The sequence below is a fragment of the Aphelocoma coerulescens genome, chromosome 9 (genome assembly GCF_041296385.1).
Source record: "Aphelocoma coerulescens isolate FSJ_1873_10779 chromosome 9, UR_Acoe_1.0, whole genome shotgun sequence".
Taxonomy (NCBI): Eukaryota; Metazoa; Chordata; class Aves; order Passeriformes; family Corvidae; genus Aphelocoma; species Aphelocoma coerulescens.
In genome coordinates, this window is record NC_091023.1 from 1,012,863 (window position 1) to 1,035,367 (window position 22,505).

Sequence of the window (22,505 nt, forward strand, 5' to 3'; positions counted from 1 at the left end):
TGGGCCAGAGGTGCCTTGTTTTGCTTGGGCAGCGGTGCCAAGGAGCACAAGGGGGAGGGTGGCTCATGGGGCTTGCATGGCTTGCGTGGCTCTGGGTCCGGCTGCAGGTTCTGTTGTTTCCGAGGTCAGGGCAGAGCTGGTGGCCATGACTGTTAGTCCTCACATAGTTGGCGTGGCTGGAAAAGCTTGAGTGGCTTGTATGGCTCTGGGTCTGGCTGCAGGTTGGGTTGTTGCCGACAGTGGCGCTGGCGGCCGTGTGCCGGGTGCGGGGGGCATTGGGGCAGGGCAGGAAGGCGCTGGTGTGTGCTGGAGAGCGCTGCTGTGGGGCTGAGGGGTGCCTACGGCCATACCACCCTGAGAACGCCCGATCTCGTCTGATCTCGGAAGCTAAGCAGGGTCGGGCCCGGTTAGTACTTGGATGGGAGACCGCCTGGGAATACCGGGTGCTGTAGGCTTCTTTTGCTGGGTCCTGGGCTCTGGGCCAGAGGTGCCTTGTTTTGCTTGGGCAGCGGTGCCAAGGAGCACAAGGGCGAGGGTGGCTCATGGGGCTTGCATGGCTTGCGTGGCTCTGGATCTGGCTGCAGGTTCCCTTGTTTCCGAGGGCAGGGAAGAGCTGGTGGCCATGACTGTTAGTCCTCGCATAGTTGGCGTGGCGGGAAAAGCTTGAGTGGCTTGTATGGCTCTGGGTCTGGCTGCAGGTTGGGTTGTTGCCGACAGTGGCGCTGGCGGCCGTGTGCCGGGTGCGGGGGGCATTGGGGCAGGGCAGGAAGGCGCTGGTGTGTGCTGGAGAGCGCTGCTGTGGGGCTGAGGGGTGCCTACGGCCATACCACCCTGAGAACGCCCGATATCGTCTGATCTCGGAAGCTAAGCAGGGTCGGGCCCGGTTAGTACTTGGATGGGAGACCGCCTGGGAATACCGGGTGCTGTAGGCTTCTTTTGCTGGGTCCTGGGCTCTGGGCCAGAGGTGCCTTGTTTTGCTTGGGCAGCGGTGCCAAGGAGCACAAGGGCGAGGGTGGCTCATGGGGCTTGCATGGCTTGCGTGGCTCTGGATCTGGCTGCAGGTTCCCTTGTTTCCGAGGGCAGGGAAGAGCTGGTGGCCATGACTGTTAGTCCTCGCATAGTTGGCGTGGCGGGAAAAGCTTGAGTGGCTTGTATGGCTCTGGGTCTGGCTGCAGGTTGGGTTGTTGCCGACAGTGGCGCTGGCGGCCGTGTGCCGGGTGCGGGGGGCATTGGGGCAGGGCAGGAAGGCGCTGGTGTGTGCTGGAGAGCGCTGCTGTGGGGCTGAGGGGTGCCTACGGCCATACCACCCTGAGAACGCCCGATCTCGTCTGATCTCGGAAGCTAAGCAGGGTCGGGCCCGGTTAGTACTTGGATGGGAGACCGCCTGGGAATACCGGGTGCTGTAGGCTTCTTTTGCTGGGTCCTGGGCTCTGGGCCAGAGGTGCCTTGTTTTGCTTGGGCAGCGGTGCCAAGGAGCACAAGGGCGAGGGTGGCTCATGGGGCTTGCATGGCTTGCGTGGCTCTGGATCTGGCTGCAGGTTCCCTTGTTTCCGAGGGCAGGGAAGAGCTGGTGGCCATGACTGTTAGTCCTCGCATAGTTGGCGTGGCGGGAAAAGCTTGAGTGGCTTGTATGGCTCTGGGTCTGGCTGCAGGTTGGGTTGTTGCCGACAGTGGCGCTGGCGGCCGTGTGCCGGGTGCGGGGGGCATTGGGGCAGGGCAGGAAGGCGCTGGTGTGTGCTGGAGAGCGCTGCTGTGGGGCTGAGGGGTGCCTACGGCCATACCACCCTGAGAACGCCCGATCTCGTCTGATCTCGGAAGCTAAGCAGGGTCGGGCCCGGTTAGTACTTGGATGGGAGACCGCCTGGGAATACCGGGTGCTGTAGGCTTCTTTTGCTGGGTCCTGGGCTCTGGGCCAGAGGTGCCTTGTTTTGCTTGGGCAGCGGTGCCAAGGAGCTCAAGGGCGAGGGTGGCTCATGGGGCTTGCATGGCTTGCGTGGCTCTGGGTCCGGCTGCAGGTTCTGTTGCTGCCGAGGGCAGGGCAGAGCTGGTGGCCATGACTGTTAGTCCTCACATAGTTGGCGTGGCTGGAAAAGCTTGAGTGGCTTGTGTGGTGTTCGGTCTGGCTGCTGGTTGGGTTGTTGCCGACAGTGGCGCTGGCGGCCGTGTGCCGGGTGCGGGGGGCATTGGGGCAGGGCAGGAAGGCGCTGGTGTGTGCTGGAGAGCGCTGCTGTGGGGCTGAGGGGTGCCTACGGCCATACCACCCTGAGAACGCCCGATATCGTCTGATCTCGGAAGCTAAGCAGGGTCGGGCCCGGTTAGTACTTGGATGGGAGACCGCCTGGGAATACCGGGTGCTGTAGGCTTCTTTTGCTGGGTCCTGGGCTCTGGGCCAGAGGTGCCTTGTTTTGCTTGGGCAGCGGTGCCAAGGAGCACAAGGGGGAGGGTGGCTCATGGGGCTTGCATGGCTTGCGTGGCTCTGGGTCCGGCTGCAGGTTCTGTTGTTTCCGAGGTCAGGGCAGAGCTGGTGGCCATGACTGTTAGTCCTCACATAGTTGGCGTGGCTGGAAAAGCTTGAGTGGCTTGTATGGCTCTGGGTCTGGCTGCAGGTTGGGTTGTTGCCGACAGTGGCGCTGGCGGCCGTGTGCCGGGTGCGGGGGGCATTGGGGCAGGGCAGGAAGGCGCTGGTGTGTGCTGGAGAGCGCTGCTGTGGGGCTGAGGGGTGCCTACGGCCATACCACCCTGAGAACGCCCGATCTCGTCTGATCTCGGAAGCTAAGCAGGGTCGGGCCCGGTTAGTACTTGGATGGGAGACCGCCTGGGAATACCGGGTGCTGTAGGCTTCTTTTGCTGGGTCCTGGGCTCTGGGCCAGAGGTGCCTTGTTTTGCTTGGGCAGCGGTGCCAAGGAGCACAAGGGCGAGGGTGGCTCATGGGGCTTGCATGGCTTGCGTGGCTCTGGATCTGGCTGCAGGTTCCCTTGTTTCCGAGGGCAGGGAAGAGCTGGTGGCCATGACTGTTAGTCCTCGCATAGTTGGCGTGGCGGGAAAAGCTTGAGTGGCTTGTATGGCTCTGGGTCTGGCTGCAGGTTGGGTTGTTGCCGACAGTGGCGCTGGCGGCCGTGTGCCGGGTGCGGGGGGCATTGGGGCAGGGCAGGAAGGCGCTGGTGTGTGCTGGAGAGCGCTGCTGTGGGGCTGAGGGGTGCCTACGGCCATACCACCCTGAGAACGCCCGATATCGTCTGATCTCGGAAGCTAAGCAGGGTCGGGCCCGGTTAGTACTTGGATGGGAGACCGCCTGGGAATACCGGGTGCTGTAGGCTTCTTTTGCTGGGTCCTGGGCTCTGGGCCAGAGGTGCCTTGTTTTGCTTGGGCAGCGGTGCCAAGGAGCACAAGGGCGAGGGTGGCTCATGGGGCTTGCATGGCTTGCGTGGCTCTGGATCTGGCTGCAGGTTCCCTTGTTTCCGAGGGCAGGGAAGAGCTGGTGGCCATGACTGTTAGTCCTCGCATAGTTGGCGTGGCGGGAAAAGCTTGAGTGGCTTGTATGGCTCTGGGTCTGGCTGCAGGTTGGGTTGTTGCCGACAGTGGCGCTGGCGGCCGTGTGCCGGGTGCGGGGGGCATTGGGGCAGGGCAGGAAGGCGCTGGTGTGTGCTGGAGAGCGCTGCTGTGGGGCTGAGGGGTGCCTACGGCCATACCACCCTGAGAACGCCCGATCTCGTCTGATCTCGGAAGCTAAGCAGGGTCGGGCCCGGTTAGTACTTGGATGGGAGACCGCCTGGGAATACCGGGTGCTGTAGGCTTCTTTTGCTGGGTCCTGGGCTCTGGGCCAGAGGTGCCTTGTTTTGCTTGGGCAGCGGTGCCAAGGAGCACAAGGGGGAGGGTGGCTCATGGGGCTTGCATGGCTTGCGTGGCTCTGGATCTGGCTGCAGGTTCCCTTGTTTCCGAGGGCAGGGAAGAGCTGGTGGCCATGACTGTTAGTCCTCGCATAGTTGGCGTGGCGGGAAAAGCTTGAGTGGCTTGTATGGCTCTGGGTCTGGCTGCAGGTTGGGTTGTTGCCGACAGTGGCGCTGGCGGCCGTGTGCCGGGTGCGGGGGGCATTGGGGCAGGGCAGGAAGGCGCTGGTGTGTGCTGGAGAGCGCTGCTGTGGGGCTGAGGGGTGCCTACGGCCATACCACCCTGAGAACGCCCGATCTCGTCTGATCTCGGAAGCTAAGCAGGGTCGGGCCCGGTTAGTACTTGGATGGGAGACCGCCTGGGAATACCGGGTGCTGTAGGCTTCTTTTGCTGGGTCCTGGGCTCTGGGCCAGAGGTGCCTTGTTTTGCTTGGGCAGCGGTGCCAAGGAGCACAAGGGGGAGGGTGGCTCATGGGGCTTGCATGGCTTGCGTGGCTCTGGATCTGGCTGCAGGTTCCCTTGTTTCCGAGGGCAGGGAAGAGCTGGTGGCCATGACTGTTAGTCCTCGCATAGTTGGCGTGGCGGGAAAAGCTTGAGTGGCTTGTATGGCTCTGGGTCTGGCTGCAGGTTGGGTTGTTGCCGACCGTGGCGCTGGCGGCCGTGTGCCGGGTGCGAGGAGCATTGGGGCAGGGCAGGAAGGCGCTGGTGTGTGCTGGAGAGCGCTGCTGTGGGGCTGAGGGGTGCCTACGGCCATACCACCCTGAGAACGCCCGATCTCGTCTGATCTCGGAAGCTAAGCAGGGTCGGGCCCGGTTAGTACTTGGATGGGAGACCGCCTGGGAATACCGGGTGCTGTAGGCTTCTTTTGCTGGGTCCTGGGCTCTGGGCCAGAGGTGCCTTGTTTTGCTTGGGCAGCGGTGCCAAGGAGCACAAGGGCGAGGGTGGCTCATGGGGCTTGCATGGCTTGCGTGGCTCTGGATCTGGCTGCAGGTTCCCTTGTTTCCGAGGGCAGGGAAGAGCTGGTGGCCATGACTGTTAGTCCTCGCATAGTTGGCGTGGCGGGAAAAGCTTGAGTGGCTTGTATGGCTCTGGGTCTGGCTGCAGGTTGGGTTGTTGCCGACAGTGGCGCTGGCGGCCGTGTGCCGGGTGCGGGGGGCATTGGGGCAGGGCAGGAAGGCGCTGGTGTGTGCTGGAGAGCGCTGCTGTGGGGCTGAGGGGTGCCTACGGCCATACCACCCTGAGAACGCCCGATCTCGTCTGATCTCGGAAGCTAAGCAGGGTCGGGCCCGGTTAGTACTTGGATGGGAGACCGCCTGGGAATACCGGGTGCTGTAGGCTTCTTTTGCTGGGTCCTGGGCTCTGGGCCAGAGGTGCCTTGTTTTGCTTGGGCAGCGGTGCCAAGGAGCACAAGGGCGAGGGTGGCTCATGGGGCTTGCATGGCTTGCGTGGCTCTGGATCTGGCTGCAGGTTCCCTTGTTTCCGAGGGCAGGGAAGAGCTGGTGGCCATGACTGTTAGTCCTCGCATAGTTGGCGTGGCGGGCAAAGCTTGAGTGGCTTGTATGGCTCTGGGTCTGGCTGCAGGTTGGGTTGTTGCCGACAGTGGCGCTGGCGGCCGTGTGCCGGGTGCGAGGAGCATTGGGGCAGGGCAGGAAGGCGCTGGTGTGTGCTGGAGAGCGCTGCTGTGGGGCTGAGGGGTGCCTACGGCCATACCACCCTGAGAACACCCGATCTCGTCTGATCTCGGAAGCTAAGCAGGGTCGGGCCCGGTTAGTACTTGGATGGGAGACCGCCTGGGAATACCGGGTGCTGTAGGCTTCTTTTGCTGGGTCCTGGGCTCTGGGCCAGAGGTGCCTTGTTTTGCTTGGGCAGCGGTGCCAAGGAGCTCAAGGGCGAGGGTGGCTCATGGGGCTTGCATGGCTTGCGTGGCTCTGGGTCCGGCTGCAGGTTCTGTTGTTGCCGAGGGCAGGGCAGAGCTGGTGGCCATGACTGTTAGTCCTCACATAGTTGGCGTGGCTGGAAAAGCTTGAGTGGCTTGTGTGGTGTTCGGTCTTGCTGCAGGTTGGGTTGTTGCCAACAGTGGCGCTGGCGGCCGTGTGCCGGGTGCGGGGGGCATTGGGGCAGGGCAGGAAGGCGCTGGTGTGTGCTGGAGAGCGCTGCTGTGGGGCTGAGGGGTGCCTACGGCCATACCACCCTGAGAACGCCCGATATCGTCTGATCTCGGAAGCTAAGCAGGGTCGGGCCCGGTTAGTACTTGGATGGGAGACCGCCTGGGAATACCGGGTGCTGTAGGCTTCTTTTGCTGGGTCCTGGGCTCTGGGCCAGAGGTGCCTTGTTTTGCTTGGGCAGCGGTGCCAAGGAGCACAAGGGGGAGGGTGGCTCATGGGGCTTGCATGGCTTGCGTGGCTCTGGGTCCGGCTGCAGGTTCTGTTGTTTCCGAGGTCAGGGCAGAGCTGGTGGCCATGACTGTTAGTCCTCACATAGTTGGCGTGGCTGGAAAAGCTTGAGTGGCTTGTATGGCTCTGGGTCTGGCTGCAGGTTGGGTTGTTGCCGACAGTGGCGCTGGCGGCCGTGTGCCGGGTGCAGGGGGCATTGGGGCAGGGCAGGAAGGCGCTGGTGTGTGCTGGAGAGCGCTGCTGTGGGGCTGAGGGGTGCCTACGGCCATACCACCCTGAGACTGCCCGATATCGTCTGATCTCGGAAGCTAAGCAGGGTCGGGCCCGGTTAGTACTTGGATGGGAGACCGCCTGGGAATACCGGGTGCTGTAGGCTTCTTTTGCTGGGTCCTGGGCTCTGGGCCAGAGGTGCCTTGTTTTGCTTGGGCAGCGGTGCCAAGGAGCTCAAGGGCGAGGGTGGCTCATGGGGCTTGCATGGCTTGCGTGGCTCTGGGTCCGGCTGCAGGTTCTGTTGTTGCGGAGGGCAGGGCAGAGCTGGTGGCCATGACTGTTAGTCCTCGCATAGTTGGCGTGGCGGGAAAAGCTTGAGTGGCTTGTATGGCTCTGGGTCTGGCTGCCGGTTGGGTTGTTGCCGACAGTGGCGCTGGCGGCCGTGTGCCGGGTGCGGGGGGCATTGGGGCAGGGCAGGAAGGCGCTGGTGTGTGCTGGAGAGCGCTGCTGTGGGGCTGAGGGGTGCCTACGGCCATACCACCCTGAGAACGCCCGATCTCGTCTGATCTCGGAAGCTAAGCAGGGTCGGGCCCGGTTAGTACTTGGATGGGAGACCGCCTGGGAATACCGGGTGCTGTAGGCTTCTTTTGCTGGGTCCTGGGCTCTGGGCCAGAGGTGCCTTGTTTTGCTTGGGCAGCGGTGCCAAGGAGCTCAAGGGCGAGGGTGCCTCATGGGGCTTGCATGGCTTGCGTGGCTCTGGGTCCGGCTGCAGGTTCTGTTGCTGCCGAGGGCAGGGCAGAGCTGGTGGCCATGACTGTTAGTCCTCACATAGTTGGCGTGGCTGGAAAAGCTTGAGTGGCTTGTGTGGTGTTCGGTCTGGCTGCTGGTTGGGTTGTTGCCGACAGTGGCGCTGGCGGCCGTGTGCCGGGTGCGGGGGGCATTGGGGCAGGGCAGGAAGGCGCTGGTGTGTGCTGGAGAGCGCTGCTGTGGGGCTGAGGGGTGCCTACGGCCATACCACCCTGAGAACGCCCGATCTCGTCTGATCTCGGAAGCTAAGCAGGGTCGGGCCCGGTTAGTACTTGGATGGGAGACCGCCTGGGAATACCGGGTGCTGTAGGCTTCTTTTGCTGGGTCCTGGGCTCTGGGCCAGAGGTGCCTTGTTTTGCTTGGGCAGCGGTGCCAAGGAGCACAAGGGCGAGGGTGGCTCATGGGGCTTGCATGGCTTGCGTGGCTCTGGATCTGGCTGCAGGTTCCCTTGTTTCCGAGGGCAGGGAAGAGCTGGTGGCCATGACTGTTAGTCCTCGCATAGTTGGCGTGGCGGGAAAAGCTTGAGTGGCTTGTATGGCTCTGGGTCTGGCTGCAGGTTGGGTTGTTGCCGACAGTGGCGCTGGCGGCCGTGTGCCGGGTGCGGGGGGCATTGGGGCAGGGCAGGAAGGCGCTGGTGTGTGCTGGAGAGCGCTGCTGTGGGGCTGAGGGGTGCCTACGGCCATACCACCCTGAGAACGCCCGATATCGTCTGATCTCGGAAGCTAAGCAGGGTCGGGCCCGGTTAGTACTTGGATGGGAGACCGCCTGGGAATACCGGGTGCTGTAGGCTTCTTTTGCTGGGTCCTGGGCTCTGGGCCAGAGGTGCCTTGTTTTGCTTGGGCAGCGGTGCCAAGGAGCACAAGGGCGAGGGTGGCTCATGGGGCTTGCATGGCTTGCGTGGCTCTGGATCTGGCTGCAGGTTCCCTTGTTTCCGAGGGCAGGGAAGAGCTGGTGGCCATGACTGTTAGTCCTCGCATAGTTGGCGTGGCGGGAAAAGCTTGAGTGGCTTGTATGGCTCTGGGTCTGGCTGCAGGTTGGGTTGTTGCCGACAGTGGCGCTGGCGGCCGTGTGCCGGGTGCGGGGGGCATTGGGGCAGGGCAGGAAGGCGCTGGTGTGTGCTGGAGAGCGCTGCTGTGGGGCTGAGGGGTGCCTACGGCCATACCACCCTGAGAACGCCCGATCTCGTCTGATCTCGGAAGCTAAGCAGGGTCGGGCCCGGTTAGTACTTGGATGGGAGACCGCCTGGGAATACCGGGTGCTGTAGGCTTCTTTTGCTGGGTCCTGGGCTCTGGGCCAGAGGTGCCTTGTTTTGCTTGGGCAGCGGTGCCAAGGAGCACAAGGGGGAGGGTGGCTCATGGGGCTTGCATGGCTTGCGTGGCTCTGGATCTGGCTGCAGGTTCCCTTGTTTCCGAGGGCAGGGAAGAGCTGGTGGCCATGACTGTTAGTCCTCGCATAGTTGGCGTGGCGGGAAAAGCTTGAGTGGCTTGTATGGCTCTGGGTCTGGCTGCAGGTTGGGTTGTTGCCGACAGTGGCGCTGGCGGCCGTGTGCCGGGTGCGGGGGGCATTGGGGCAGGGCAGGAAGGCGCTGGTGTGTGCTGGAGAGCGCTGCTGTGGGGCTGAGGGGTGCCTACGGCCATACCACCCTGAGAACGCCCGATCTCGTCTGATCTCGGAAGCTAAGCAGGGTCGGGCCCGGTTAGTACTTGGATGGGAGACCGCCTGGGAATACCGGGTGCTGTAGGCTTCTTTTGCTGGGTTCTGGGCTCTGGGCCAGAGGTGCCTTGTTTTGCTTGGGCAGCGGTGCCAAGGAGCACAAGGGGGAGGGTGGCTCATGGGGCTTGCATGGCTTGCGTGGCTCTGGATCTGGCTGCAGGTTCCCTTGTTTCCGAGGGCAGGGAAGAGCTGGTGGCCATGACTGTTAGTCCTCGCATAGTTGGCGTGGCGGGAAAAGCTTGAGTGGCTTGTATGGCTCTGGGTCTGGCTGCAGGTTGGGTTGTTGCCGACAGTGGCGCTGGCGGCCGTGTGCCGGGTGCGAGGAGCATTGGGGCAGGGCAGGAAGGCGCTGGTGTGTGCTGGAGAGCGCTGCTGTGGGGCTGAGGGGTGCCTACGGCTATACCACCCTGAGAACGCCCGATCTCGTCTGATCTCGGAAGCTAAGCAGGGTCGGGCCCGGTTAGTACTTGGATGGGAGACCGCCTGGGAATACCGGGTGCTGTAGGCTTCTTTTGCTGGGTCCTGGGCTCTGGGCCAGAGGTGCCTTGTTTTGCTTGGGCAGCGGTGCCAAGGAGCACAAGGGCGAGGGTGGCTCATGGGGCTTGCATGGCTTGCGTGGCTCTGGATCTGGCTGCAGGTTCCCTTGTTTCCGAGGGCAGGGAAGAGCTGGTGGCCATGACTGTTAGTCCTCGCATAGTTGGCGTGGCGGGAAAAGCTTGAGTGGCTTGTATGGCTCTGGGTCTGGCTGCAGGTTGGGTTGTTGCCGACAGTGGCGCTGGCGGCCGTGTGCCGGGTGCGGGGGGCATTGGGGCAGGGCAGGAAGGCGCTGGTGTGTGCTGGAGAGCGCTGCTGTGGGGCTGAGGGGTGCCTACGGCCATACCACCCTGAGAACGCCCGATCTCGTCTGATCTCGGAAGCTAAGCAGGGTCGGGCCCGGTTAGTACTTGGATGGGAGACCGCCTGGGAATACCGGGTGCTGTAGGCTTCTTTTGCTGGGTCCTGGGCTCTGGGCCAGAGGTGCCTTGTTTTGCTTGGGCAGCGGTGCCAAGGAGCACAAGGGCGAGGGTGGCTCATGGGGCTTGCATGGCTTGCGTGGCTCTGGATCTGGCTGCAGGTTCCCTTGTTTCCGAGGGCAGGGAAGAGCTGGTGGCCATGACTGTTAGTCCTCGCATAGTTGGCGTGGCGGGCAAAGCTTGAGTGGCTTGTATGGCTCTGGGTCTGGCTGCAGGTTGGGTTGTTGCCGACAGTGGCGCTGGCGGCCGTGTGCCGGGTGCGAGGAGCATTGGGGCAGGGCAGGAAGGCGCTGGTGTGTGCTGGAGAGCGCTGCTGTGGGGCTGAGGGGTGCCTACGGCCATACCACCCTGAGAACACCCGATCTCGTCTGATCTCGGAAGCTAAGCAGGGTCGGGCCCGGTTAGTACTTGGATGGGAGACCGCCTGGGAATACCGGGTGCTGTAGGCTTCTTTTGCTGGGTCCTGGGCTCTGGGCCAGAGGTGCCTTGTTTTGCTTGGGCAGCGGTGCCAAGGAGCTCAAGGGCGAGGGTGGCTCATGGGGCTTGCATGGCTTGCGTGGCTCTGGGTCCGGCTGCAGGTTCTGTTGTTGCCGAGGGCAGGGCAGAGCTGGTGGCCATGACTGTTAGTCCTCACATAGTTGGCGTGGCTGGAAAAGCTTGAGTGGCTTGTGTGGTGTTCGGTCTGGCTGCAGGTTGGGTTGTTGCCAACAGTGGCGCTGGCGGCCGTGTGCCGGGTGCGGGGGGCATTGGGGCAGGGCAGGAAGGCGCTGGTGTGTGCTGGAGAGCGCTGCTGTGGGGCTGAGGGGTGCCTACGGCCATACCACCCTGAGAACGCCCGATATCGTCTGATCTCGGAAGCTAAGCAGGGTCGGGCCCGGTTAGTACTTGGATGGGAGACCGCCTGGGAATACCGGGTGCTGTAGGCTTCTTTTGCTGGGTCCTGGGCTCTGGGCCAGAGGTGCCTTGTTTTGCTTGGGCAGCGGTGCCAAGGAGCACAAGGGGGAGGGTGGCTCATGGGGCTTGCATGGCTTGCGTGGCTCTGGGTCCGGCTGCAGGTTCTGTTGTTTCCGAGGTCAGGGCAGAGCTGGTGGCCATGACTGTTAGTCCTCACATAGTTGGCGTGGCTGGAAAAGCTTGAGTGGCTTGTATGGCTCTGGGTCTGGCTGCAGGTTGGGTTGTTGCCGACAGTGGCGCTGGCGGCCGTGTGCCGGGTGCAGGGGGCATTGGGGCAGGGCAGGAAGGCGCTGGTGTGTGCTGGAGAGCGCTGCTGTGGGGCTGAGGGGTGCCTACGGCCATACCACCCTGAGACTGCCCGATATCGTCTGATCTCGGAAGCTAAGCAGGGTCGGGCCCGGTTAGTACTTGGATGGGAGACCGCCTGGGAATACCGGGTGCTGTAGGCTTCTTTTGCTGGGTCCTGGGCTCTGGGCCAGAGGTGCCTTGTTTTGCTTGGGCAGCGGTGCCAAGGAGCTCAAGGGCGAGGGTGGCTCATGGGGCTTGCATGGCTTGCGTGGCTCTGGGTCCGGCTGCAGGTTCTGTTGTTGCCGAGGGCAGGGCAGAGCTGGTGGCCATGACTGTTAGTCCTCGCATAGTTGGCGTGGCGGGAAAAGCTTGAGTGGCTTGTATGGCTCTGGGTCTGGCTGCCGGTTGGGTTGTTGCCGACAGTGGCGCTGGCGGCCGTGTGCCGGGTGCGGGGGGCATTGGGGCAGGGCAGGAAGGCGCTGGTGTGTGCTGGAGAGCGCTGCTGTGGGGCTGAGGGGTGCCTACGGCCATACCACCCTGAGAACGCCCGATCTCGTCTGATCTCGGAAGCTAAGCAGGGTCGGGCCCGGTTAGTACTTGGATGGGAGACCGCCTGGGAATACCGGGTGCTGTAGGCTTCTTTTGCTGGGTCCTGGGCTCTGGGCCAGAGGTGCCTTGTTTTGCTTGGGCAGCGGTGCCAAGGAGCTCAAGGGCGAGGGTGGCTCATGGGGCTTGCATGGCTTGCGTGGCTCTGGGTCCGGCTGCAGGTTCTGTTGCTGCCGAGGGCAGGGCAGAGCTGGTGGCCATGACTGTTAGTCCTCACATAGTTGGCGTGGCTGGAAAAGCTTGAGTGGCTTGTGTGGTGTTCGGTCTGGCTGCTGGTTGGGTTGTTGCCGACAGTGGCGCTGGCGGCCGTGTGCCGGGTGCGGGGGGCATTGGGGCAGGGCAGGAAGGCGCTGGTGTGTGCTGGAGAGCGCTGCTGTGGGGCTGAGGGGTGCCTACGGCCATACCACCCTGAGAACGCCCGATCTCGTCTGATCTCGGAAGCTAAGCAGGGTCGGGCCCGGTTAGTACTTGGATGGGAGACCGCCTGGGAATACCGGGTGCTGTAGGCTTCTTTTGCTGGGTCCTGGGCTCTGGGCCAGAGGTGCCTTGTTTTGCTTGGGCAGCGGTGCCAAGGAGCACAAGGGCGAGGGTGGCTCATGGGGCTTGCATGGCTTGCGTGGCTCTGGATCTGGCTGCAGGTTCCCTTGTTTCCGAGGGCAGGGAAGAGCTGGTGGCCATGACTGTTAGTCCTCGCATAGTTGGCGTGGCGGGAAAAGCTTGAGTGGCTTGTATGGCTCTGGGTCTGGCTGCAGGTTGGGTTGTTGCCGACAGTGGCGCTGGCGGCCGTGTGCCGGGTGCGGGGGGCATTGGGGCAGGGCAGGAAGGCGCTGGTGTGTGCTGGAGAGCGCTGCTGTGGGGCTGAGGGGTGCCTACGGCCATACCACCCTGAGAACGCCCGATCTCGTCTGATCTCGGAAGCTAAGCAGGGTCGGGCCCGGTTAGTACTTGGATGGGAGACCGCCTGGGAATACCGGGTGCTGTAGGCTTCTTTTGCTGGGTCCTGGGCTCTGGGCCAGAGGTGCCTTGTTTTGCTTGGGCAGCGGTGCCAAGGAGCTCAAGGGCGAGGGTGGCTCATGGGGCTTGCATGGCTTGCGTGGCTCTGGGTCCGGCTGCAGGTTCTGTTGTTTCCGAGGTCAGGGCAGAGCTGGTGGCCATGACTGTTAGTCCTCGCATAGTTGGCGTGGCTGGAAAAGCTTGAGTGGCTTGTGTGGTGTTCGGTCTGGCTGCAGGTTGGGTTGTTGCCGACAGTGGCGCTGGCGGCCGTGTGCCGGGTGCGGGGGGCATTGGGGCAGGGCAGGAAGGCGCTGGTGTGTGCTGGAGAGCGCTGCTGTGGGGCTGAGGGGTGCCTACGGCCATACCACCCTGAGAACGCCCGATCTCGTCTGATCTCGGAAGCTAAGCAGGGTCGGGCCCGGTTAGTACTTGGATGGGAGACCGCCTGGGAATACCGGGTGCTGTAGGCTTCTTTTGCTGGGTCCTGGGCTCTGGGCCAGAGGTGCCTTGTTTTGCTTGGGCAGCGGTGCCAAGGAGCACAAGGGCGAGGGTGGCTCATGGGGCTTGCATGGCTTGCGTGGCTCTGGATCTGGCTGCAGGTTCCCTTGTTTCCGAGGGCAGGGAAGAGCTGGTGGCCATGACTGTTAGTCCTCGCATAGTTGGCGTGGCGGGAAAAGCTTGAGTGGCTTGTATGGCTCTGGGTCTGGCTGCAGGTTGGGTTGTTGCCGACAGTGGCGCTGGCGGCCGTGTGCCGGGTGCGGGGGGCATTGGGGCAGGGCAGGAAGGCGCTGGTGTGTGCTGGAGAGCGCTGCTGTGGGGCTGAGGGGTGCCTACGGCCATACCACCCTGAGAACGCCCGATCTCGTCTGATCTCGGAAGCTAAGCAGGGTCGGGCCCGGTTAGTACTTGGATGGGAGACCGCCTGGGAATACCGGGTGCTGTAGGCTTCTTTTGCTGGGTCCTGGGCTCTGGGCCAGAGGTGCCTTGTTTTGCTTGGGCAGCGGTGCCAAGGAGCTCAAGGGCGAGGGTGGCTCATGGGGCTTGCATGGCTTGCGTGGCTCTGGGTCCGGCTGCAGGTTCTGTTGTTTCCGAGGTCAGGGCAGAGCTGGTGGCCATGACTGTTAGTCCTCGCATAGTTGGCGTGGCTGGAAAAGCTTGAGTGGCTTGTGTGGTGTTCGGTCTGGCTGCAGGTTGGGTTGTTGCCAACAGTGGCGCTGGCGGCCGTGTGCCGGGTGCGGGGGGCATTGGGGCAGGGCAGGAAGGCGCTGGTGTGTGCTGGAGAGCGCTGCTGTGGGGCTGAGGGGTGCCTACGGCCATACCACCCTGAGAACGCCCGATATCGTCTGATCTCGGAAGCTAAGCAGGGTCGGGCCCGGTTAGTACTTGGATGGGAGACCGCCTGGGAATACCGGGTGCTGTAGGCTTCTTTTGCTGGGTCCTGGGCTCTGGGCCAGAGGTGCCTTGTTTTGCTTGGGCAGCGGTGCCAAGGAGCACAAGGGGGAGGGTGGCTCATGGGGCTTGCATGGCTTGCGTGGCTCTGGGTCCGGCTGCAGGTTCTGTTGTTTCCGAGGTCAGGGCAGAGCTGGTGGCCATGACTGTTAGTCCTCACATAGTTGGCGTGGCTGGAAAAGCTTGAGTGGCTTGTATGGCTCTGGGTCTGGCTGCAGGTTGGGTTGTTGCCGACAGTGGCGCTGGCGGCCGTGTGCCGGGTGCGGGGGGCATTGGGGCAGGGCAGGAAGGCGCTGGTGTGTGCTGGAGAGCGCTGCTGTGGGGCTGAGGGGTGCCTACGGCCATACCACCCTGAGAACGCCCGATCTCGTCTGATCTCGGAAGCTAAGCAGGGTCGGGCCCGGTTAGTACTTGGATGGGAGACCGCCTGGGAATACCGGGTGCTGTAGGCTTCTTTTGCTGGGTCCTGGGCTCTGGGCCAGAGGTGCCTTGTTTTGCTTGGGCAGCGGTGCCAAGGAGCACAAGGGCGAGGGTGGCTCATGGGGCTTGCATGGCTTGCGTGGCTCTGGATCTGGCTGCAGGTTCCCTTGTTTCCGAGGGCAGGGAAGAGCTGGTGGCCATGACTGTTAGTCCTCGCATAGTTGGCGTGGCGGGAAAAGCTTGAGTGGCTTGTATGGCTCTGGGTCTGGCTGCAGGTTGGGTTGTTGCCGACAGTGGCGCTGGCGGCCGTGTGCCGGGTGCGGGGGGCATTGGGGCAGGGCAGGAAGGCGCTGGTGTGTGCTGGAGAGCGCTGCTGTGGGGCTGAGGGGTGCCTACGGCCATACCACCCTGAGAACGCCCGATCTCGTCTGATCTCGGAAGCTAAGCAGGGTCGGACCCGGTTAGTACTTGGATGGGAGACCGCCTGGGAATACCGGGTGCTGTAGGCTTCTTTTGCTGGGTCCTGGGCTCTGGGCCAGAGGTGCCTTGTTTTGCTTGGGCAGCGGTGCCAAGGAGCTCAAGGGCGAGGGTGGCTCATGGGGCTTGCATGGCTTGCGTGGCTCTGGGTCCGGCTGCAGGTTCTGTTGCTGCCGAGGGCAGGGCAGAGCTGGTGGCCATGACTGTTAGTCCTCACATAGAGAGCGTGGCTGGAAAAGCTTGAGTGGCTTGTGTGGTGTTCGGTCTGGCTGCTGGTTGGGTTGTTGCCGACAGTGGCGCTGGCGGCCGTGTGCCGGGTGCGGGGGGCATTGGGGCAGGGCAGGAAGGCGCTGGTGTGTGCTGGAGAGCGCTGCTGTGGGGCTGAGGGGTGCCTACGGCCATACCACCCTGAGAACGCCCGATCTCGTCTGATCTCGGAAGCTAAGCAGGGTCGGGCCCGGTTAGTACTTGGATGGGAGACCGCCTGGGAATACCGGGTGCTGTAGGCTTCTTTTGCTGGGTCCTGGGCTCTGGGCCAGAGGTGCCTTGTTTTGCTTGGGCAGCGGTGCCAAGGAGCACAAGGGGGAGGGTGGCTCATGGGGCTTGCATGGCTTGCGTGGCTCTGGGTCCGGCTGCAGGTTCTGTTGTTTCCGAGGTCAGGGCAGAGCTGGTGGCCATGACTGTTAGTCCTCACATAGTTGGCGTGGCTGGAAAAGCTTGAGTGGCTTGTATGGCTCTGGGTCTGGCTGCAGGTTGGGTTGTTGCCGACAGTGGCGCTGGCGGCCGTGTGCCGGGTGCGGGGGGCATTGGGGCAGGGCAGGAAGGCGCTGGTGTGTGCTGGAGAGCGCTGCTGTGGGGCTGAGGGGTGCCTACGGCCATACCACCCTGAGAACGCCCGATCTCGTCTGATCTCGGAAGCTAAGCAGGGTCGGGCCCGGTTAGTACTTGGATGGGAGACCGCCTGGGAATACCGGGTGCTGTAGGCTTCTTTTGCTGGGTCCTGGGCTCTGGGCCAGAGGTGCCTTGTTTTGCTTGGGCAGCGGTGCCAAGGAGCACAAGGGGGAGGGTGGCTCATGGGGCTTGCATGGCTTGCGTGGCTCTGGATCTGGCTGCAGGTTCCCTTGTTTCCGAGGGCAGGGAAGAGCTGGTGGCCATGACTGTTAGTCCTCGCATAGTTGGCGTGGCGGGAAAAGCTTGAGTGGCTTGTATGGCTCTGGGTCTGGCTGTAGGTTGGGTTGTTGCCGACAGTGGCGCTGGCGGCCGTGTGCCGGGTGCGGGGGGCATTGGGGCAGGGCAGGAAGGCGCTGGTGTGTGCTGGAGAGCGCTGCTGTGGGGCTGAGGGGTGCCTACGGCCATACCACCCTGAGAACGCCCGATCTCGTCTGATCTCGGAAGCTAAGCAGGGTCGGACCCGGTTAGTACTTGGATGGGAGACCGCCTGGGAATACCGGGTGCTGTAGGCTTCTTTTGCTGGGTCCTGGGCTCTGGGCCAGAGGTGCCTTGTTTTGCTTGGGCAGCGGTGCCAAGGAGCTCAAGGGCGAGGGTGGCTCATGGGGCTTGCATGGCTTGCGTGGCTCTGGGTCCGGCTGCAGGTTCTGTTGCTGCCGAGGGCAGGGCAGAGCTGGTGGCCATGACTGTTAGTCCTCACATAGTTGGCGTGGCTGGAAAAGCTTGAGTGGCTTGTGTGGTGTTCGGTCTGGCTGCTGGTTGGGTTGTTGCCGACAGTGGCGCTGGCGGCCGTGTGCCGGGTGCGGGGGGCATTGGGGCAGGGCAGGAAGGCGCTGGTGTGTGCTGGAGAGCGCTGCTGTGGGGCTGAGGGGTGCCTACGGCCATACCACCCTGAGAACGCCCGATCTCGTCTGATCTCGGAAGCTAAGCAGGGTCGGGCCCGGTTAGTACTTGGATGGGAGACCGCCTGGGAATACCGGGTGCTGTAGGCTTCTTTTGCTGGGTCCTGGGCTCTGGGCCAGAGGTGCCTTGTTTTGCTTGGGCAGCGGTGCCAAGGAGCACAAGGGGGAGGGTGGCTCATGGGGCTTGCATGGCTTGCGTGGCTCTGGATCTGGCTGCAGGTTCCCTTGTTTCCGAGGGCAGGGAAGAGCTGGTGGCCATGACTGTTAGTCCTCGCATAGTTGGCGTGGCGGGAAAAGCTTGAGTGGCTTGTATGGCTCTGGGTCTGGCTGCAGGTTGGGTTGTTGCCGACAGTGGCGCTGGCGGCCGTGTGCCGGGTGCGGGGGGCATTGGGGCAGGGCAGGAAGGCGCTGGTGTGTGCTGGAGAGCGCTGCTGTGGGGCTGAGGGGTGCCTACGGCCATACCACCCTGAGAACGCCCGATCTCGTCTGATCTCGGAAGCTAAGCAGGGTCGGACCCGGTTAGTACTTGGATGGGAGACCGCCTGGGAATACCGGGTGCTGTAGGCTTCTTTTGCTGGGTCCTGGGCTCTGGGCCAGAGGTGCCTTGTTTTGCTTGGGCAGCGGTGCCAAGGAGCACAAGGGCGAGGGTGGCTCATGGGGCTTGCATGGCTTGCGTGGCTCTGGATCTGGCTGCAGGTTCCCTTGTTTCCGAGGGCAGGGAAGAGCTGGTGGCCATGACTGTTAGTCCTCGCATAGTTGGCGTGGCGGGAAAAGCTTGAGTGGCTTGTATGGCTCTGGGTCTGGCTGCAGGTTGGGTTGTTGCCGACAGTGGCGCTGGCGGCCGTGTGCCGGGTGCGGGGGGCATTGGGGCAGGGCAGGAAGGCGCTGGTGTGTGCTGGAGAGCGCTGCTGTGGGGCTGAGGGGTGCCTACGGCCATACCACCCTGAGAACGCCCGATATCGTCTGATCTCGGAAGCTAAGCAGGGTCGGGCCCGGTTAGTACTTGGATGGGAGACCGCCTGGGAATACCGGGTGCTGTAGGCTTCTTTTGCTGGGTCCTGGGCTCTGGGCCAGAGGTGCCTTGTTTTGCTTGGGCAGCGGTGCCAAGGAGCACAAGGGCGAGGGTGGCTCATGGGGCTTGCATGGCTTGCGTGGCTCTGGATCTGGCTGCAGGTTCCCTTGTTTCCGAGGGCAGGGAAGAGCTGGTGGCCATGACTGTTAGTCCTCGCATAGTTGGCGTGGCGGGAAAAGCTTGAGTGGCTTGTATGGCTCTGGGTCTGGCTGCAGGTTGGGTTGTTGCCGACAGTGGCGCTGGCGGCCGTGTGCCGGGTGCGGGGGGCATTGGGGCAGGGCAGGAAGGCGCTGGTGTGTGCTGGAGAGCGCTGCTGTGGGGCTGAGGGGTGCCTACGGCCATACCACCCTGAGAACGCCCGATCTCGTCTGATCTCGGAAGCTAAGCAGGGTCGGGCCCGGTTAGTACTTGGATGGGAGACCGCCTGGGAATACCGGGTGCTGTAGGCTTCTTTTGCTGGGTCCTGGGCTCTGGGCCAGAGGTGCCTTGTTTTGCTTGGGCAGCGGTGCCAAGGAGCACAAGGGGGAGGGTGGCTCATGGGGCTTGCATGGCTTGCGTGGCTCTGGATCTGGCTGCAGGTTCCCTTGTTTCCGAGGGCAGGGAAGAGCTGGTGGCCATGACTGTTAGTCCTCGCATAGTTGGCGTGGCGGGAAAAGCTTGAGTGGCTTGTATGGCTCTGGGTCTGGCTGCAGGTTGGGTTGTTGCCGACAGTGGCGCTGGCGGCCGTGTGCCGGGTGCGGGGGGCATTGGGGCAGGGCAGGAAGGCGCTGGTGTGTGCTGGAGAGCGCTGCTGTGGGGCTGAGGGGTGCCTACGGCCATACCACCCTGAGAACGCCCGATCTCGTCTGATCTCGGAAGCTAAGCAGGGTCGGGCCCGGTTAGTACTTGGATGGGAGACCGCCTGGGAATACCGGGTGCTGTAGGCTTCTTTTGCTGGGTTCTGGGCTCTGGGCCAGAGGTGCCTTGTTTTGCTTGGGCAGCGGTGCCAAGGAGCACAAGGGGGAGGGTGGCTCATGGGGCTTGCATGGCTTGCGTGGCTCTGGATCTGGCTGCAGGTTCCCTTGTTTCCGAGGGCAGGGAAGAGCTGGTGGCCATGACTGTTAGTCCTCGCATAGTTGGCGTGGCGGGAAAAGCTTGAGTGGCTTGTATGGCTCTGGGTCTGGCTGCAGGTTGGGTTGTTGCCGACAGTGGCGCTGGCGGCCGTGTGCCGGGTGCGAGGAGCATTGGGGCAGGGCAGGAAGGCGCTGGTGTGTGCTGGAGAGCGCTGCTGTGGGGCTGAGGGGTGCCTACGGCTATACCACCCTGAGAACGCCCGATCTCGTCTGATCTCGGAAGCTAAGCAGGGTCGGGCCCGGTTAGTACTTGGATGGGAGACCGCCTGGGAATACCGGGTGCTGTAGGCTTCTTTTGCTGGGTCCTGGGCTCTGGGCCAGAGGTGCCTTGTTTTGCTTGGGCAGCGGTGCCAAGGAGCTCAAGGGCGAGGGTGGCTCATGGGGCTTGCATGGCTTGCGTGGCTCTGGGTCCGGCTGCAGGTTCTGTTGTTGCCGAGGGCAGGGCAGAGCTGGTGGCCATGACTGTTAGTCCTCGCATAGTTGGCGTGGCTGGAAAAGCTTGAGTGGCTTGTGTGGTGTTCGGTCTGGCTGCAGGTTGGGTTGTTGCCGACAGTGGCGCTGGCGGCCGTGTGCCGGGTGCGAGGAGCATTGGGGCAGGGCAGGAAGGCGCTGGTGTGTGCTGGAGAGCGCTGCTGTGGGGCTGAGGGGTGCCTACGGCTATACCACCCTGAGAACGCCCGATCTCGTCTGATCTCGGAAGCTAAGCAGGGTCGGGCCCGGTTAGTACTTGGATGGGAGACCGCCTGGGAATACCGGGTGCTGTAGGCTTCTTTTGCTGGGTCCTGGGCTCTGGGCCAGAGGTGCCTTGTTTTGCTTGGGCAGCGGTGCCAAGGAGCTCAAGGGCGAGGGTGGCTCATGGGGCTTGCATGGCTTGCGTGGCTCTGGGTCCGGCTGCAGGTTCTGTTGTTGCCGAGGGCAGGGCAGAGCTGGTGGCCATGACTGTTAGTCCTCGCATAGTTGGCGTGGCTGGAAAAGCTTGAGTGGCTTGTGTGGTGTTCGGTCTGGCTGCAGGTTGGGTTGTTGCCGACAGTGGCGCTGGCGGCCGTGTGCCGGGTGCGAGGAGCATTGGGGCAGGGCAGGAAGGCGCTGGTGTGTGCTGGAGAGCGCTGCTGTGGGGCTGAGGGGTGCCTACGGCCATACCACCCTGAGAACACCCGATCTCGTCTGATCTCGGAAGCTAAGCAGGGTCGGGCCCGGTTAGTACTTGGATGGGAGACCGCCTGGGAATACCGGGTGCTGTAGGCTTCTTTTGCTGGGTCCTGGGCTCTGGGCCAGAGGTGCCTTGTTTTGCTTGGGCAGCGGTGCCAAGGAGCTCAAGGGCGAGGGTGGCTCATGGGGCTTGCATGGCTTGCGTGGCTCTGGGTCCGGCTGCAGGTTCTGTTGTTGCCGAGGGCAGGGCAGAGCTGGTGGCCATGACTGTTAGTCCTCACATAGTTGGCGTGGCTGGAAAAGCTTGAGTGGCTTGTGTGGTGTTCGGTCTGGCTGCAGGTTGGGTTGTTGCCAACAGTGGCGCTGGCGGCCGTGTGCCGGGTGCGGGGGGCATTGGGGCAGGGCAGGAAGGCGCTGGTGTGTGCTGGAGAGCGCTGCTGTGGGGCTGAGGGGTGCCTACGGCCATACCACCCTGAGAACGCCCGATATCGTCTGATCTCGGAAGCTAAGCAGGGTCGGGCCCGGTTAGTACTTGGATGGGAGACCGCCTGGGAATACCGGGTGCTGTAGGCTTCTTTTGCTGGGTCCTGGGCTCTGGGCCAGAGGTGCCTTGTTTTGCTTGGGCAGCGGTGCCAAGGAGCACAAGGGGGAGGGTGGCTCATGGGGCTTGCATGGCTTGCGTGGCTCTGGGTCCGGCTGCAGGTTCTGTTGTTTCCGAGGTCAGGGCAGAGCTGGTGGCCATGACTGTTAGTCCTCACATAGTTGGCGTGGCTGGAAAAGCTTGAGTGGCTTGTATGGCTCTGGGTCTGGCTGCAGGTTGGGTTGTTGCCGACAGTGGCGCTGGCGGCCGTGTGCCGGGTGCAGGGGGCATTGGGGCAGGGCAGGAAGGCGCTGGTGTGTGCTGGAGAGCGCTGCTGTGGGGCTGAGGGGTGCCTACGGCCGTACCACCCTGAGACTGCCCGATATCGTCTGATCTCGGAAGCTAAGCAGGGTCGGGCCCGGTTAGTACTTGGATGGGAGACCGCCTGGGAATACCGGGTGCTGTAGGCTTCTTTTGCTGGGTCCTGGGCTCTGGGCCAGAGGTGCCTTGTTTTGCTTGGGCAGCGGTGCCAAGGAGCTCAAGGGCGAGGGTGGCTCATGGGGCTTGCATGGCTTGCGTGGCTCTGGGTCCGGCTGCAGGTTCTGTTGTTGCCGAGGGCAGGGCAGAGCTGGTGGCCATGACTGTTAGTCCTCGCATAGTTGGCGTGGCGGGAAAAGCTTGAGTGGCTTGTATGGCTCTGGGTCTGGCTGCCGGTTGGGTTGTTGCCGACAGTGGCGCTGGCGGCCGTGTGCCGGGTGCGGGGGGCATTGGGGCAGGGCAGGAAGGCGCTGGTGTGTGCTGGAGAGCGCTGCTGTGGGGCTGAGGGGTGCCTACGGCCATACCACCCTGAGAACGCCCGATCTCGTCTGATCTCGGAAGCTAAGCAGGGTCGGGCCCGGTTAGTACTTGGATGGGAGACCGCCTGGGAATACCGGGTGCTGTAGGCTTCTTTTGCTGGGTCCTGGGCTCTGGGCCAGAGGTGCCTTGTTTTGCTTGGGCAGCGGTGCCAAGGAGCTCAAGGGCGAGGGTGGCTCATGGGGCTTGCATGGCTTGCGTGGCTCTGGGTCCGGCTGCAGGTTCTGTTGCTGCCGAGGGCAGGGCAGAGCTGGTGGCCATGACTGTTAGTCCTCACATAGTTGGCGTGGCTGGAAAAGCTTGAGTGGCTTGTGTGGTGTTCGGTCTGGCTGCTGGTTGGGTTGTTGCCGACAGTGGCGCTGGCGGCCGTGTGCCGGGTGCGGGGGGCATTGGGGCAGGGCAGGAAGGCGCTGGTGTGTGCTGGAGAGCGCTGCTGTGGGGCTGAGGGGTGCCTACGGCCATACCACCCTGAGAACGCCCGATCTCGTCTGATCTCGGAAGCTAAGCAGGGTCGGGCCCGGTTAGTACTTGGATGGGAGACCGCCTGGGAATACCGGGTGCTGTAGGCTTCTTTTGCTGGGTCCTGGGCTCTGGGCCAGAGGTGCCTTGTTTTGCTTGGGCAGCGGTGCCAAGGAGCACAAGGGCGAGGGTGGCTCATGGGGCTTGCATGGCTTGCG

General features: G+C 63.2%; 47 non-coding genes across 47 annotated transcripts; all 47 read left to right on the forward strand.

Annotated features, from left to right (window-relative positions):
* The first annotated feature begins 336 nt into the window (after positions 1-336).
* Positions 337-455, forward strand: LOC138116096 (5S ribosomal RNA). The gene has a single exon (XR_011153993.1). It is a non-coding gene; the product is annotated as a 5S ribosomal RNA (ribosomal RNA).
* Positions 456-813: 358 nt separating this feature from the next.
* LOC138115596 (5S ribosomal RNA) lies at positions 814-932 on the forward strand. Its single transcript, XR_011153507.1, has one exon. It is a non-coding gene; the product is annotated as a 5S ribosomal RNA (ribosomal RNA).
* A 358-nt stretch (positions 933-1,290) lies between these two features.
* LOC138116097 (5S ribosomal RNA) lies at positions 1,291-1,409 on the forward strand. Its single transcript, XR_011153994.1, has one exon. It is a non-coding gene; the product is annotated as a 5S ribosomal RNA (ribosomal RNA).
* Positions 1,410-1,767: 358 nt separating this feature from the next.
* LOC138116099 (5S ribosomal RNA) lies at positions 1,768-1,886 on the forward strand. The gene has a single exon (XR_011153996.1). It is a non-coding gene; the product is annotated as a 5S ribosomal RNA (ribosomal RNA).
* Positions 1,887-2,244: 358 nt separating this feature from the next.
* On the forward strand, positions 2,245-2,363 carry LOC138115597 (5S ribosomal RNA). Its single transcript, XR_011153508.1, has one exon. It is a non-coding gene; the product is annotated as a 5S ribosomal RNA (ribosomal RNA).
* Positions 2,364-2,721: 358 nt separating this feature from the next.
* Positions 2,722-2,840, forward strand: LOC138116100 (5S ribosomal RNA). The gene has a single exon (XR_011153997.1). It is a non-coding gene; the product is annotated as a 5S ribosomal RNA (ribosomal RNA).
* Positions 2,841-3,198: 358 nt separating this feature from the next.
* On the forward strand, positions 3,199-3,317 carry LOC138115598 (5S ribosomal RNA). The gene has a single exon (XR_011153509.1). It is a non-coding gene; the product is annotated as a 5S ribosomal RNA (ribosomal RNA).
* Positions 3,318-3,675: 358 nt separating this feature from the next.
* LOC138116102 (5S ribosomal RNA) lies at positions 3,676-3,794 on the forward strand. Its single transcript, XR_011153998.1, has one exon. It is a non-coding gene; the product is annotated as a 5S ribosomal RNA (ribosomal RNA).
* A 358-nt stretch (positions 3,795-4,152) lies between these two features.
* Positions 4,153-4,271, forward strand: LOC138116103 (5S ribosomal RNA). The gene has a single exon (XR_011153999.1). It is a non-coding gene; the product is annotated as a 5S ribosomal RNA (ribosomal RNA).
* Positions 4,272-4,629: 358 nt separating this feature from the next.
* LOC138116104 (5S ribosomal RNA) lies at positions 4,630-4,748 on the forward strand. The gene has a single exon (XR_011154000.1). It is a non-coding gene; the product is annotated as a 5S ribosomal RNA (ribosomal RNA).
* A 358-nt stretch (positions 4,749-5,106) lies between these two features.
* Positions 5,107-5,225, forward strand: LOC138116105 (5S ribosomal RNA). Its single transcript, XR_011154001.1, has one exon. It is a non-coding gene; the product is annotated as a 5S ribosomal RNA (ribosomal RNA).
* A 358-nt stretch (positions 5,226-5,583) lies between these two features.
* Positions 5,584-5,702, forward strand: LOC138116127 (5S ribosomal RNA). Its single transcript, XR_011154023.1, has one exon. It is a non-coding gene; the product is annotated as a 5S ribosomal RNA (ribosomal RNA).
* A 358-nt stretch (positions 5,703-6,060) lies between these two features.
* LOC138115599 (5S ribosomal RNA) lies at positions 6,061-6,179 on the forward strand. The gene has a single exon (XR_011153510.1). It is a non-coding gene; the product is annotated as a 5S ribosomal RNA (ribosomal RNA).
* Positions 6,180-6,537: 358 nt separating this feature from the next.
* Positions 6,538-6,656, forward strand: LOC138115699 (5S ribosomal RNA). Its single transcript, XR_011153610.1, has one exon. It is a non-coding gene; the product is annotated as a 5S ribosomal RNA (ribosomal RNA).
* A 358-nt stretch (positions 6,657-7,014) lies between these two features.
* LOC138116106 (5S ribosomal RNA) lies at positions 7,015-7,133 on the forward strand. Its single transcript, XR_011154002.1, has one exon. It is a non-coding gene; the product is annotated as a 5S ribosomal RNA (ribosomal RNA).
* Positions 7,134-7,491: 358 nt separating this feature from the next.
* On the forward strand, positions 7,492-7,610 carry LOC138116107 (5S ribosomal RNA). Its single transcript, XR_011154003.1, has one exon. It is a non-coding gene; the product is annotated as a 5S ribosomal RNA (ribosomal RNA).
* Positions 7,611-7,968: 358 nt separating this feature from the next.
* Positions 7,969-8,087, forward strand: LOC138115600 (5S ribosomal RNA). The gene has a single exon (XR_011153511.1). It is a non-coding gene; the product is annotated as a 5S ribosomal RNA (ribosomal RNA).
* A 358-nt stretch (positions 8,088-8,445) lies between these two features.
* On the forward strand, positions 8,446-8,564 carry LOC138116108 (5S ribosomal RNA). The gene has a single exon (XR_011154004.1). It is a non-coding gene; the product is annotated as a 5S ribosomal RNA (ribosomal RNA).
* A 358-nt stretch (positions 8,565-8,922) lies between these two features.
* LOC138116109 (5S ribosomal RNA) lies at positions 8,923-9,041 on the forward strand. Its single transcript, XR_011154005.1, has one exon. It is a non-coding gene; the product is annotated as a 5S ribosomal RNA (ribosomal RNA).
* Positions 9,042-9,399: 358 nt separating this feature from the next.
* Positions 9,400-9,518, forward strand: LOC138115293 (5S ribosomal RNA). Its single transcript, XR_011153207.1, has one exon. It is a non-coding gene; the product is annotated as a 5S ribosomal RNA (ribosomal RNA).
* Positions 9,519-9,876: 358 nt separating this feature from the next.
* Positions 9,877-9,995, forward strand: LOC138116111 (5S ribosomal RNA). Its single transcript, XR_011154007.1, has one exon. It is a non-coding gene; the product is annotated as a 5S ribosomal RNA (ribosomal RNA).
* Positions 9,996-10,353: 358 nt separating this feature from the next.
* Positions 10,354-10,472, forward strand: LOC138115047 (5S ribosomal RNA). Its single transcript, XR_011152960.1, has one exon. It is a non-coding gene; the product is annotated as a 5S ribosomal RNA (ribosomal RNA).
* A 358-nt stretch (positions 10,473-10,830) lies between these two features.
* On the forward strand, positions 10,831-10,949 carry LOC138115602 (5S ribosomal RNA). Its single transcript, XR_011153513.1, has one exon. It is a non-coding gene; the product is annotated as a 5S ribosomal RNA (ribosomal RNA).
* Positions 10,950-11,307: 358 nt separating this feature from the next.
* LOC138115700 (5S ribosomal RNA) lies at positions 11,308-11,426 on the forward strand. Its single transcript, XR_011153611.1, has one exon. It is a non-coding gene; the product is annotated as a 5S ribosomal RNA (ribosomal RNA).
* Positions 11,427-11,784: 358 nt separating this feature from the next.
* On the forward strand, positions 11,785-11,903 carry LOC138116112 (5S ribosomal RNA). Its single transcript, XR_011154008.1, has one exon. It is a non-coding gene; the product is annotated as a 5S ribosomal RNA (ribosomal RNA).
* Positions 11,904-12,261: 358 nt separating this feature from the next.
* LOC138116113 (5S ribosomal RNA) lies at positions 12,262-12,380 on the forward strand. Its single transcript, XR_011154009.1, has one exon. It is a non-coding gene; the product is annotated as a 5S ribosomal RNA (ribosomal RNA).
* A 358-nt stretch (positions 12,381-12,738) lies between these two features.
* On the forward strand, positions 12,739-12,857 carry LOC138116114 (5S ribosomal RNA). The gene has a single exon (XR_011154010.1). It is a non-coding gene; the product is annotated as a 5S ribosomal RNA (ribosomal RNA).
* Positions 12,858-13,215: 358 nt separating this feature from the next.
* Positions 13,216-13,334, forward strand: LOC138116115 (5S ribosomal RNA). Its single transcript, XR_011154011.1, has one exon. It is a non-coding gene; the product is annotated as a 5S ribosomal RNA (ribosomal RNA).
* Positions 13,335-13,692: 358 nt separating this feature from the next.
* On the forward strand, positions 13,693-13,811 carry LOC138116116 (5S ribosomal RNA). Its single transcript, XR_011154012.1, has one exon. It is a non-coding gene; the product is annotated as a 5S ribosomal RNA (ribosomal RNA).
* Positions 13,812-14,169: 358 nt separating this feature from the next.
* Positions 14,170-14,288, forward strand: LOC138115603 (5S ribosomal RNA). Its single transcript, XR_011153514.1, has one exon. It is a non-coding gene; the product is annotated as a 5S ribosomal RNA (ribosomal RNA).
* A 358-nt stretch (positions 14,289-14,646) lies between these two features.
* Positions 14,647-14,765, forward strand: LOC138116117 (5S ribosomal RNA). The gene has a single exon (XR_011154013.1). It is a non-coding gene; the product is annotated as a 5S ribosomal RNA (ribosomal RNA).
* A 358-nt stretch (positions 14,766-15,123) lies between these two features.
* On the forward strand, positions 15,124-15,242 carry LOC138115321 (5S ribosomal RNA). Its single transcript, XR_011153235.1, has one exon. It is a non-coding gene; the product is annotated as a 5S ribosomal RNA (ribosomal RNA).
* A 358-nt stretch (positions 15,243-15,600) lies between these two features.
* Positions 15,601-15,719, forward strand: LOC138116118 (5S ribosomal RNA). Its single transcript, XR_011154014.1, has one exon. It is a non-coding gene; the product is annotated as a 5S ribosomal RNA (ribosomal RNA).
* A 358-nt stretch (positions 15,720-16,077) lies between these two features.
* On the forward strand, positions 16,078-16,196 carry LOC138116119 (5S ribosomal RNA). Its single transcript, XR_011154015.1, has one exon. It is a non-coding gene; the product is annotated as a 5S ribosomal RNA (ribosomal RNA).
* A 358-nt stretch (positions 16,197-16,554) lies between these two features.
* Positions 16,555-16,673, forward strand: LOC138115322 (5S ribosomal RNA). The gene has a single exon (XR_011153236.1). It is a non-coding gene; the product is annotated as a 5S ribosomal RNA (ribosomal RNA).
* Positions 16,674-17,031: 358 nt separating this feature from the next.
* LOC138116120 (5S ribosomal RNA) lies at positions 17,032-17,150 on the forward strand. Its single transcript, XR_011154016.1, has one exon. It is a non-coding gene; the product is annotated as a 5S ribosomal RNA (ribosomal RNA).
* Positions 17,151-17,508: 358 nt separating this feature from the next.
* On the forward strand, positions 17,509-17,627 carry LOC138115324 (5S ribosomal RNA). Its single transcript, XR_011153237.1, has one exon. It is a non-coding gene; the product is annotated as a 5S ribosomal RNA (ribosomal RNA).
* A 358-nt stretch (positions 17,628-17,985) lies between these two features.
* LOC138115604 (5S ribosomal RNA) lies at positions 17,986-18,104 on the forward strand. Its single transcript, XR_011153515.1, has one exon. It is a non-coding gene; the product is annotated as a 5S ribosomal RNA (ribosomal RNA).
* A 358-nt stretch (positions 18,105-18,462) lies between these two features.
* On the forward strand, positions 18,463-18,581 carry LOC138116122 (5S ribosomal RNA). Its single transcript, XR_011154018.1, has one exon. It is a non-coding gene; the product is annotated as a 5S ribosomal RNA (ribosomal RNA).
* A 358-nt stretch (positions 18,582-18,939) lies between these two features.
* On the forward strand, positions 18,940-19,058 carry LOC138116123 (5S ribosomal RNA). Its single transcript, XR_011154019.1, has one exon. It is a non-coding gene; the product is annotated as a 5S ribosomal RNA (ribosomal RNA).
* Positions 19,059-19,416: 358 nt separating this feature from the next.
* LOC138115295 (5S ribosomal RNA) lies at positions 19,417-19,535 on the forward strand. Its single transcript, XR_011153209.1, has one exon. It is a non-coding gene; the product is annotated as a 5S ribosomal RNA (ribosomal RNA).
* Positions 19,536-19,893: 358 nt separating this feature from the next.
* LOC138115296 (5S ribosomal RNA) lies at positions 19,894-20,012 on the forward strand. The gene has a single exon (XR_011153210.1). It is a non-coding gene; the product is annotated as a 5S ribosomal RNA (ribosomal RNA).
* A 358-nt stretch (positions 20,013-20,370) lies between these two features.
* On the forward strand, positions 20,371-20,489 carry LOC138115161 (5S ribosomal RNA). The gene has a single exon (XR_011153073.1). It is a non-coding gene; the product is annotated as a 5S ribosomal RNA (ribosomal RNA).
* Positions 20,490-20,847: 358 nt separating this feature from the next.
* Positions 20,848-20,966, forward strand: LOC138115605 (5S ribosomal RNA). Its single transcript, XR_011153516.1, has one exon. It is a non-coding gene; the product is annotated as a 5S ribosomal RNA (ribosomal RNA).
* A 358-nt stretch (positions 20,967-21,324) lies between these two features.
* LOC138115726 (5S ribosomal RNA) lies at positions 21,325-21,443 on the forward strand. Its single transcript, XR_011153636.1, has one exon. It is a non-coding gene; the product is annotated as a 5S ribosomal RNA (ribosomal RNA).
* A 358-nt stretch (positions 21,444-21,801) lies between these two features.
* LOC138116124 (5S ribosomal RNA) lies at positions 21,802-21,920 on the forward strand. The gene has a single exon (XR_011154020.1). It is a non-coding gene; the product is annotated as a 5S ribosomal RNA (ribosomal RNA).
* A 358-nt stretch (positions 21,921-22,278) lies between these two features.
* On the forward strand, positions 22,279-22,397 carry LOC138116125 (5S ribosomal RNA). The gene has a single exon (XR_011154021.1). It is a non-coding gene; the product is annotated as a 5S ribosomal RNA (ribosomal RNA).
* The last annotated feature ends 108 nt before the right edge of the window (positions 22,398-22,505 follow it).